Raw genomic sequence first — 12,101 nt, 5'->3', positions numbered from 1 at the left:
AAACTGTGGGAAACAAGCGCACACTTTGATGTCGGACTTTTCTGGGAAAAGCACGAAAAGAAGCAGGAACGTGGCTGCAAACCGAGGATGTGACAATTGCAATCACGAGCTGCTTGTGTTGTTATATATACAGCGGGTCTATATTTATTCTTATGTATATATATCTACCATATAATCTGCTATACACACAGGCACACACATACCTCACATGTACACAATGCAAATATACACTCCTCCTCTCTCTCCGGCTCATACTGTTTGTACCTCGGTTGACCCTATAATTTCATCTGCCCTTGCTTTTTCCACTAGGCTGGTTTCACTGTTAGTGTGGCAGATTCTTTTCCTCCTCCCTGTTTTTTTTTTCCCCCTGCTTTTCCTTCTTCTTAATTCTTACTTATCGAATTGGGCTGGAATCTCTGCATGCGAGGATGAAAAATGGGTCAAGTTGAGGAACTGAAGTCAACAAAGTTGAATGTGAAGAGACGACAGGAAATGTGGGGGAATTATGACAAAAGACCTAGAATGATGACATTGGGGAGCAGCATGGGAGCATGAGAATGGATGTTTTGGTTTCCCTGTGGATTGCAAATCCACAGAGCCAACAGCACGGCACAGTTGTGATCCATTAGTGACAAATACACACAATACAACGACAAAACAACAACACACTGGCTGACAAAAGGTGACAAAAATGGAACGTTCCATTATCTTGGATTTCTATGGAATTAAAGAGTGATGGAGATGTTTTGGTACACTATTCAACAAAAATATAGATTGTAGAAATGTGTTATATATTTATATTGAAACTCTTCTTCTTCGTCTTTCCAAGAAATAAACATTAGTGGTCTGCTGCTGCTGCTCCAGTACTCTCAGGATAGTGATGACGAATCCATATTTTTATGTTTATTTATGTAACACAAATTACTGCTCCACTTATGCTAAATCTAGAGATCAGATCAGACTTGATATGGTACTTAACTAATCTGCATAACATAATACATTTAATGAGGGATAACGGTATTATACTGTGACCCAGAGGCAGAGTGATAGAGAGCAGCTTTCTACTGTATGACACAAATTCTATTCTATAGCATTTCAGTTATTCAGTTAAATGTTAAACCATTATACAATCATATGTGAGTTATAGACTAAATAGAAACACAACTTTGTTGATAATATATCGATATATAGTATATCATTTTACATAATAGTTAGGATTTTCATGCTTTAACAACCCTTGAGGGGATTACCTAACCTACGGTGCATACATTAGGGTCATGTATTAGACCATTTACTCGCCTTTTCACCTTCCATCTATGTTTTGTCTTATTAGTAATTCATAGAACACACTGGCACACCCAGTTTATCTAATAAAGTGGTCACAAAGTGTTTCCCTTTCCCTTGCACTCAGAAAACATTGCCGGAGAACAGTTTCCACCTTATATTTTCTGCCTTTTTTAGGAATTTCCACTGTGACGTGTGTGTGTTTGTGTGTGTGTGTGTTGTCTTGATGATTTAGCTCAGAAGCGTAACCTGCTGCACTTCTGTAAACAGTAAACAACTGTGAGACCCGAGTTATATTTTGAATTCTGGGTGATTCATTCCACTGATGCCCCTGTGCTGAACACAGACATACATCAACTGACGTTCCATGTTCGGTAATGAGATAACGTTCTCATTACATTATATACATCAATATAATGTCAATGCGTTGTACAAACACACTTTGAGATATATCACTTCTACTGTTTTCTCTCAGATGTGCCAAATATGAACTTTTTCTCCATAAAAAGTCTAAAACCACAATTTGCAGGTTTCTTTAACCTGCAAAACTCACTTTTAATCATGTTACTTTTACCATGACTGTTTATCATCTATATGTCCCTCTATATGTCCCTCCTTCATGTCATTAACCACAGTGAATAACAACAACACCATTTATAATAATATGTTTGTACATCGACATGAATTAAACCTTTCCTGTTGTTTTTTTTTTCTTTTCTTTTTTTTTTTACAAGGAAAGTTTAAAATAGCCCTATTTACGCAGGCTTCTGGTAAACATTATTTATGTGATCTGAAAAAACAGATAGGCCAGTCCCAAGGGTGGCACACGATCTGATAAAATCTACCAAGGGAACAAATTAGTCAGATGACATGAGAGCTGCAGTTTCATCATTTTTCATCGTCATATCTAACCAAAGATAAAAAATATAAGACAGATTTAAGGGGCAGGATGAACAAAGTTGCTGTTTGGATAATGATTGAAAGATTTTAGCACTGAGTATGTGCACGTGCACACACACACACACACACACACACACACACTCATATTTAATTAACCTTTACCAACAACAGGGAGGAATTAATTGGGAGAACAGTCTCTTGAATTTAACCAAACTTCAATCAAGTACATTCCCTGTTGTACTAGATGGGTGGTCATTACACACACACACACACACACACACACACACACACACACACCAAACTGTGGAATGTGACACCTTGGTCCAACCTCACTTCGTACCAACATCTCGGTGCCACACAGGCCACCCAACAACTGTTATTTTAAAACATTTAACATTATTTTACCCATTTAGATTTTTTAAGTGGCAATATTTTGTCAGCACTTGCAAAAACGTCATGCTCGAGCTGCAAGGTACAATTATTGTCACAACTGTTGATTATTTTCCGACAAAATGACATGGATAAATGTTTTGTTAAATGTCTACAGTATATACCACAGTATACACATATATACATATATATATATACACACACAAGTGCATAAATGTTAGACAAAGGAAGACCATTCCTTCTTACATTTGAGAAACGAAATAAAGAAATACATTTTTACACGAGCAATCAATACTGACACTCAATCCTAACAAGACAAGCTAACAAACAGTGTTAACCAAAAGAAAATTGTGCATATTAATAAAAACATTAATTCCTTATATCTTGCAGACGTTCACATTGGTCACGCAGCGCAACTTCTGGAATAAAACAAATGCGTAAATCAATTACAGGATTGATACTTACAGCTCTGTTTTGTATTGTACGCTGGGGAAGCTGAGTCCAAGTAGAGGACAGAGTGAATGAGTCATTACTCTCCTTCTGTCCACCTCACACAACCACGAGAGTTCACATCACATCACCATGCAGGCAGCACAAGCTACTGCCCCCTCTGCCCCTTCCCAACCAAAACCAAGCTACTAAAAACAGTCAGTGGGGTCGGCAGCACTGTGTCTCCTCTCACAGCCAGACTCTATGGAGCTGTTCTATGTTACATCTTCTAGGATTTAATGGAGAAAGTCACAGCGCAAATGCCCATAACGACACAAATACTCACTTACTGTACGCAGCACCCACTCCCCCAGACTCTCACTGCCACACAAGACTGATATCTACATGGAGATATGCAGACAGCACTGATGTGTTAAAAAAAAAGAAAAAAGGAAGGCATCTTAAATCAAAAGTTCAGTGCAGTCACACTCTGTTTCTTTACCCCCACCTACACTGCAGCGTGATGCAGCTGTTCCACCAACAGCTCCACCATAGCCGCCGCGCTCTTTACAGCCGGGTAAGCCCAGGAAGAGCACGCCACCTGTCGTAGCCCCCTAATGTACCTTAGCCCCCCACTGTGTGGACGTCTCACTCCAACACAAAAGCGGCTGTTTTCTCTGGGCACACGAGCACAGGTGGCCGAAGGAGGCAAGGTCGAGTTACAGCACTGGCTCTCACAGTTGAAATCATCAAGGAGTCAGGGAGAGGACACACTCGGTCTGACCAAGGACACGTGTTGTGCTACAGTCTGCGCCGTGAACGAGACAGCTGCAAACAGGAGAACACAAAGAAAGGACCCACAAAATCTTTCAGAAGTGAGTTCAACGGCTCAAGAAACCTAAATGCTATTGCCCCTGCGCTGCCAGTGTATACACACAAATGCTCCCTCAGTCAGGTCTGATAGTATTGCTTGACAGAGCCTGTTTTCAGATGCAGCACACAAATAATGTCACATTTATGTTGGGGAAGAAAAAAAAAAACCAGAGGCAAAATAACAACAAGAACAACAAAAATCACCAAAAATAACTGACTGCAACTTTAGAGTCTAACTCTAATCTAATCTGTACGCACCAATGCTTGATTTTACTCTTCCTGCACAGACTTGCCTGGGCGCCTTAGCACCCATAAATCTGTTTAAACAAGAATTCAAACTGTACATTGACTGTAGCCTGAACCTGCTACGTCATAAGTCAACCTGACTCAACAACCAAACACAGAGTCCATGTCTGGAAAAAAAAAGAAGTCAGAACTCACCTCACTCACACTCTGCTGCTCTTTAGTCTCTAATAACACATGGAGCAGTCATTGGTTCTCTGGGCTCTGAGGTGCTGACAGGCAGCTGTCTAACCAGAGCAGAGGACCAGCCCCTGTATGTCCCGGAGGAACCTGACATGTTCAATCAAACACGCTGCTTTGTTGACTGAGAAGAATCACAATATTAAGGCTAGCCAGGCAGAAAGTTTCCCAGCCCCCCCCCAGGCATCCCAATTCCTCGGCGGGGCGTAACCCTGTCGTTTTATCTGCACCCATCTCTCTTGTGTGTGTACACTGCAAGGGGGGGGGGGGGGGGGGGGGATGAGAGCAGTGCAACTCAACTGACCCGCCATGTCAACAAAAAAGTCCAGACAGTTGCACTTCACCTGCGCCTTCGGATTCCTTTATTGGGCGCGGACTATTGATCGGGGGGGTTTATTCATCTTCACAAATTAGTTTCACAGTTTCCTCCTCTAATCATTTTCAGCAGGCTGCTGGATCAGCCCGTAATCATCGTTAATCCTGTAAGCTCCTTAATCCTCAGTTAGTGCTAAAAATACAGGCACATGAAACAGTAGCGGCATCGAAATGCAACGCAGAGGTTGCACGAGAGCAAACTGCCTCGAGTACTTGTGATGGCACCAGATGTCAGACTACATTGTTATATGGATTACCAAAGCCACTCAGCAAACACCTCCAGGTGTGCATTCCACACCAGGACGGGGAAAAGGTGGAGCCACTCCTGTGCGTCAATAAAAAAAAAAAGAAGCTGAACCTTCTCTTTCTTGTACGCTGCATGCTAAAGCAGGGGAAAACATGATTGGATTAATTACACGCAGTTAACTTATCTTAAAAAGATGTAATGTGTTTAGGACTCATGAGCGGTTACTGTGGTATAAGAAGATGAAGGGAAGTGCAATGGGTGGCTAATCTGTGCTCTGAACTGTACACCTGGTCCTCTACGGGGCCTTTAATCTTGGGAGGAAGGAGCAGAAATTAGAGGCCCCTCTCCTCTCCCATGTCCCTCACAGCTGAGGGTGAATTAACATTCATCACCAATGAAACACACAGGCAATCCAAGCTGAGGCAACGTACTGCAAGTCGAGCCGGCGGGTTTGGGAGGTTTAAGATTAGACGGCTTGGAATGATGAGTGCAACATGACACAAACGGGTCAGACTCAATTAGTCAGTTATAAGAGTTGGCAGGAAGAGGTGCTAAATGTGAGGTTCATAGCACTGTGAACTGAGCACCTTTGGCTTCTTGGAGCAACTGGAAAAAGTAATAAACAACAGTAAACAACCGTCATCAGTGACTGTCATTGTATTCAATAATATATATATTTGCCATGACCCCTGGATCCTGGTTTTCAGCATTCATTGTTTCCTGTTTTATTTTGAAGTTTTTCCTTGAGTGTACCTAATCCTAGTTTTCCTTCTTTGTTCCTTTTTAAAAACTGCATTTTTTTTTTTTACACGAGTTATGAAAGAAAATGCAATTCTTTTTGACAAACAAAATGAGAGCTAAAGGAAAGCAAAGGTAATTTTCTTTTCTGTTTGTTCATTTCTTTCAGAGAAAGACAGAAAAAGAATAAGCCATTTCCTCATTTCCAGTAAACTTATGTACGCAAGACACAGCGATAACATCGCAGAACTCATTAAAGACACTGTTCAGTGTCCACACCTGATAATTTGTGCAAAAAAATGCATATCTACGAACAAAGGAGGGAGAGGGAGAGAGAGCGAGGGAGAGAGAGAGAGAGAGAGAGGATGGTAGTAAAAGGGGGGAGAACGATAGGGAGGGCGAGGTGTTTCCTGTTTTCATTGCACTAATTATACCCGTCTCTGGAGGATAAGGCCTGTCAGGAAGAGGAACTTTGTCATTGAGGGACTCCTCAATGTCACAAAAATGTCGAGATTCTTTTTCTTTCTATGTTTGTGTTTTTCATTAAGTATTCAGATTTTGCTTCACTAAAAAGCATTAAAAAATAAATAAAAAATCTAACCCAAAAAGGCAAAGATTTAAACACAAGTCTCTCTGTAACAAGTCAAACAGACACATTCAGATTTCTGTACATATACCAGCAAAATATAGTGAAGAGTAAAAGTACTTTAAATGTGCAGTATCTCCTTAAATCATTGCTGCATTTATAACTACAATGTTATTTGTCAGGGTGGATCAAATTTTAATAACGCTAAAAAGAAAACATACAGAGGTTAATTGACCATAGAATGTGAGAGTGAATGGTCGTTCATCTCTGTGTGCTGGTCCATGCGATGGACTGGTGACCTTTCACCCCGTGTCAGCTGGGATCGGCTCCAGCGGCCCACGCGACCTTCATGTGGAGGATCAAGCGGTAGACGACGATGATGATGATGAAATGAGATAAACTGTAATAAGCTGCTTTATTATGAATGTAAAAACTAGAATACCCTGATGCTTCTACCCTGATGTAACAATGGCCGTCTTGCTGGTACATTCGTCTCATGCTGCAGCTGCGAGCGTGTGTTTTTACATAAACTAAACACTCGCTCCGTCTGTGAGTTGCTGTCAGCGTAATGATTCCTTCCTGTTTAGGAGATGCAGTGGAGATAGACTCCTGAAATGATGTGGCTTCTGAAAGGTGCTGAGTCTGGGGCAAAACATTTGTAGCTCTCCGCAGGGAGACACGGCGTGAACACAAACACAGGCACTCGGACTAAAAGTGGGTCTTACTGCGTCTGAACTGAGCTTGAACGCTGTCCTCCTCTAGTGGCCGACACAAAGACGTACAAACCCTAATTCCCCTGCAGAACACAAGAGTGTTTCAAACTCTCTGGTAGACTCTCCGTCTGCTGTATTTCACAGCACGTTAGAGAAAACTATAAACACGGCAAACGACAATAGTCCCCGTAAAATTTATGTCCCAAACTGAAGAATATCAATAATCAGTTTGACAGGCCGGTTTTGTAATCAGCCTTTGCTCCGTCTATTAGTATGCAGATGAGGAGAAGCAAGCAGAGAGAAGAGGAGGTGGTGGTGGGGTGTAAGACCCAAAGAGGTGGAGGGAGAGGCCTCGGGGAGAAAAAGATTTATCGCAGCAGCCTTCATAAAGCAGCTCACATTGCCCGGCAACCTTCACACTGGACAGAGAATGTGTACAGTGGTCTGCAGGCGGCTTCTGCTTACTCTCACCGATACTCTCAGCTAATGACTCAGAAAACTGTGCAAAACCTACAGCACGCTACAGATTTCAACACAAAAGTCGCGACTTGCAGGATGTGGATGATATTTGATGTTGCACAAGCACAAGGGGTTTTCTAACCGCAGCAACAGAGACGTGTTAACAGTAGTCATAAATTATAATGACGGGTCTTTACACCATCACAAACTGAAAAGTCTTGAAATTGTTTTTTTACATTCTATTTATGATGTAATACTGTACTATGTGTGTCTGATGAACAACAACGTGGTCAGTGACTGATCTTCTGAACAATGTTACTCAAAGAAAATGTCACCAAATGTTGTAACGTTACAAAAACACGTGGATACATATTTTTGGTGAACATTTCAAAGTAAAAAAAACAAGAATCTGAACTGGAATCACTGGGAATATGCAGGTTCCCCCTTCTGGCACTTCAAAATAAACCACCTGTACTTTACCCAGTGTCAAATATTAACAATATGAGCAATGAATGTGATAAATAAATCCTTTAATTTTCCATCCCAAAATAGGATTGTGGTGTAAAGCATTTTATGCTTCTGTGTGAACCCAAACATGGATTCAGATGAATCATATCTTTTTTTTTTTAATAATTCCAGAGCCGCAATGTTCAGTTGATTATTTAAAAAAAACTAAACAATAACATATCAATAGCTATTTCAAAAACAATTAATATGTCAACAGTTTAATAAACTAAATCAATAATCAAGATAAAAAGGTAGATTAGTGGATACTAAATGGGGCAATCGCTAAATAAGTGGAGAAGCAATGAGTTTAATAAGGTGCAAGAAACAGAATAGAGACTGGGAATAATATTCAGTGTGCCACAATATCCTGGAACTGGATATCCTATAATATAAAGGTTTTATTGTCCAATGGTTATACTGTAGTTGTTTGAGAACATGGTTCCACATAGATATGCACATAAAAACAAAGTTTAGTCTGTGCTTCCTTGTTTTCTTCCCCCTTCCTCACATTTATTGGTCTCCCTACATTTATTCTTTTGTCATTATGGGATTCAAAACCTCAGAGAGATATCCTGTGAACTTACTGAACCACTCTGGAAACAGAGGAGAAGACACAGAGAGAGAAACAGAGCGATCTGGGGCCCACGAGCCAACCAGGACTTTATCAAATGGGACAAACACCAAACTGAGACTCCACATATGGCGTTATGCAAATCCATTATTCACGTCCAAAGGAATACACCAAACAATGCATGCAGAGCAGAATTAGGCTGATAACCACTAATTATGACAATTAAGAAGAGAGCCTTTAAATTCCACAATCACCTGATACAAAGCCCTCACTTACAGAGAGAGAGAGAGACCGCCTCTGTCGGTTCTGGTAAATAAAATTAAAATGATCTTGCACATTGGAAAGAATGAACCAAAACACAGAGCTTGGAATTGGAATGTTAGTCGGCCTTAAACGGACGATACACAGTGGCAGAATACCTGAACACTGTGACTGATCTGAGACCATGTACAGACTCAGTGAACACAGCCTCACCTCCTCCAGAGAGGCCGTCACAGGCATGGCGCCCAAAAGAAGACAGACTGCGCACTCACTAGGGCCGAAACAATTAATCACAGGAGGCGCAACATTTGTCAAAATATCATTATAGATGAATTATTATTATTATATATATTATTGTCTTTGTTTCTCCCAGATCTGCACACATATCACACAGTTATCATTCTGTTTCTCGAATGAAAATGAGAATAATGACGTAAAAAAAAAAAGACCATTCCCTCTGCTATAGCGAAATAATACCACAATTCATTCATGTCAAAATAATGGCAATTAGATATGTGTTCAAGATCGTTCAGCCCCAGCACCCACTGCACACCGAGCTGCACTTCCTAACAACCTGCCAACTGTGCCAAGACCTCAGAGACGCGCACTCCCCTCTGATCACACAAGAAACTCTCAGAAAGACTTTGAAAACCTGACAGATTACAGCAAACGTCCATAACTGCTGGCTGAAGTACAACAATGTGCAAACACAGCAGCGAGATTTGTGAACTGCTGTGACAGGAAATGAAATTCTGATGCACTACACAACCACTTTAGAGTCTGACCTCAGGTCTTCCTCCTCCTCCTCATCGGCACCAGGCTTTATGCTCATCTCTGTACATTCTATTCTTTCTTTCTCAGTACAATCATATTTCATTTTATATGCATACTATGTGTGTTTTATACATACATATATATATATATATATATGACCCTACATGGTCATAAACAGAGCAAAGGTGGTTTTATTCTGACATCATTTATTTTATTTTATTCCATTGTCCTCTCTCTGTGTGTTTATACATATTTTTTTCATCGTGTCACTACATCATTTTGTTTTATTTTTACACTTGCCTTTGCAATGTAAACACATGTTTCCCATGCCAATGCAGCCCTTTGAAATTGAAAGTGAATTGATAGAAAGAAAAAGAAAGAGACAGAGAGAGAGAGAGAGAGACTTTTTTTAGAGAACCATTTTCCCTCCAGATTCAACTCTGCTCAGCTTAGGGCTTAATCAAGTGGAAATAGGGGGAACAGGGGGTTGTGGGGGTGGTCAGGGTTGGTTGGGGGTGTGGGGTAGAATGGAGCAATTGTTCCGATAAAGGCCTCATGTTGAGCCAACTTTGATGTTTCTCTGGGGGATATGCTGGGGTTTTACAGTAGCATTTCACTCTGGTTAGTTTTCCTCTCAACAGAAAGTGGAGGGAGAGAGAGAGAGAGAGAGAGAGGGAGAAAAGCAGGGTGCAGACTGTGGGAATTATGCAAAGGGGGGCTCGAGACTGCACTTGTCAGTACGAGTCATGATGGAGCTCAGATAGATAGATAGATAGATAGATAGATAGATAGATATTAACTTACAGTGCAGGATTACACAACTACACTATTTTATTTAAAATAAATTATGGCTAATAGGTGCTGTAATTATACATTATTATTATTATTATTATTATTTGTACATTGTGGTCCAATCTTACACTCTTAGACTGTTGCACCTGCATTTAACCGTTTTTCCGTCACTTGTGACTGTTATGAATGGATTAATAATAATATATTGGATTTATCCCATTTTGTTGTATGTGTGCCCTGTTCTTGTGCTGCCTCTTGGCCATGTCATCATGGCAAATGAGAGAATTGGTTCTCAAGTGACTCAACCGGTTAAATAAAGTTCAGATAAAATAAATAAATAAATAAATAAACAGGGATCTCAAAAATGCACAAAACTGTTGTGTGTGTGTGTGTGTCACACAGCATTTCCAATATCCAGGCAGGATTCACGCGTATCCAAGCAGACAGGCTCCCACTGACCTATTATGTTGCGAGGCCTTTCTCATGCATGTCCTGAATGAAACCAGCGTATCAATGGTCTGAGGATAATCATGTTTTCCTGGGACAGGCTTCAAAAAGCCGCACAGGGGGAGGACAAAGTGATAACTGCTGCGCATTAAGAGAAAATAACTGTGCACGCAAAACGCTCGTGTTTACACACAAATGTGAAGTAAATACCAAACACTGTACTTCTTCGACAGTTTCAACTGCAAACAAGACGAAGTGGTGAAAGAGAGAACGCGAGTAGTTGAGGACCAACATACCTCTGTCTCACGTCCTTCAGCAGGTGCACACGCACGTTTGCAGTGATGCTTCTGTCTCCACTAACTGTCCTCTCCTCCTGCGCCTGCTGTTGTCACCATGGAAGATTGGAAGTCCAACACTTGTTGCTGAATCACTGAAGCCTCCATGAAAGACCTTCATCAGCACGTTTGTACACAAAGAGCGACAAAGATGGGTTTTTTTTTCTCTCTTTAAAAAAAACTTGAACAAACCTTTAACAAACGTTTAAACTGTTTTAACGCGCATAGTCTGCAGCTCTAACTCACTTTGTGTGGAAGTTGCTGGTTGTCAGTGTTTGGCGCAGGTTCTTCAGGGCGCACAAAGTGGATATTTGCATTGGGACGAGCCCTCCCCTCGCCTTTCATAGCGGCTATTGTTTGTCTCAGTCGGGGCTCGGATTCGGTCCTTCCCTTAAATCCCTAACGACCAGAGCAGAGCAGGGAATGTCGCTGCTGCTGCTGCTGCTGCTGCTTCTCCACAGCTCAGCTCAGCTCAGCTGCCAGTGAACAACAACAGCAGCGCGTTGATTCGACGACGACGTGACACAAAGAAACGTTTACTGTCGCCTCACTTTATTTATCTGTCAGCACAATGAGAAAAAACACTGAAGTGCAGCATTCGTTCACAGTGTTCGCTGCTGCTGCCGCCAGCGGAGAAGGCTTTCCTTCAATGACAGGCAGGTGAAGGTGTGCCCACACGCACACGTGAAACAGGCGTGGTCAGCCACGTGACAGGTTCAGGATGGAATACCACATAATTTTCAGGTTCAGTTATTATAAGGATTATTATATTAATATAATATACTGTAGGATGTGAACTCAGTTAGAATTAGAATGAGTGATTTGACCTCTGCGTTTGACCCTTATCCTTATTACTTATTATTATTATTATTATTATAATAATTACTTCTCTCTTGGCCATTTTTCATTTGGTACAAAAACATAATAATTCCTACAG

This window comes from Solea solea, chromosome 13 (assembly GCF_958295425.1).
Source record: "Solea solea chromosome 13, fSolSol10.1, whole genome shotgun sequence".
Classification (NCBI taxonomy): Eukaryota; Metazoa; Chordata; class Actinopteri; order Pleuronectiformes; family Soleidae; genus Solea; species Solea solea.
The sequence above is the reverse complement of the archived record's forward strand: the minus strand, read 5'-3'. Positions refer to the sequence as shown.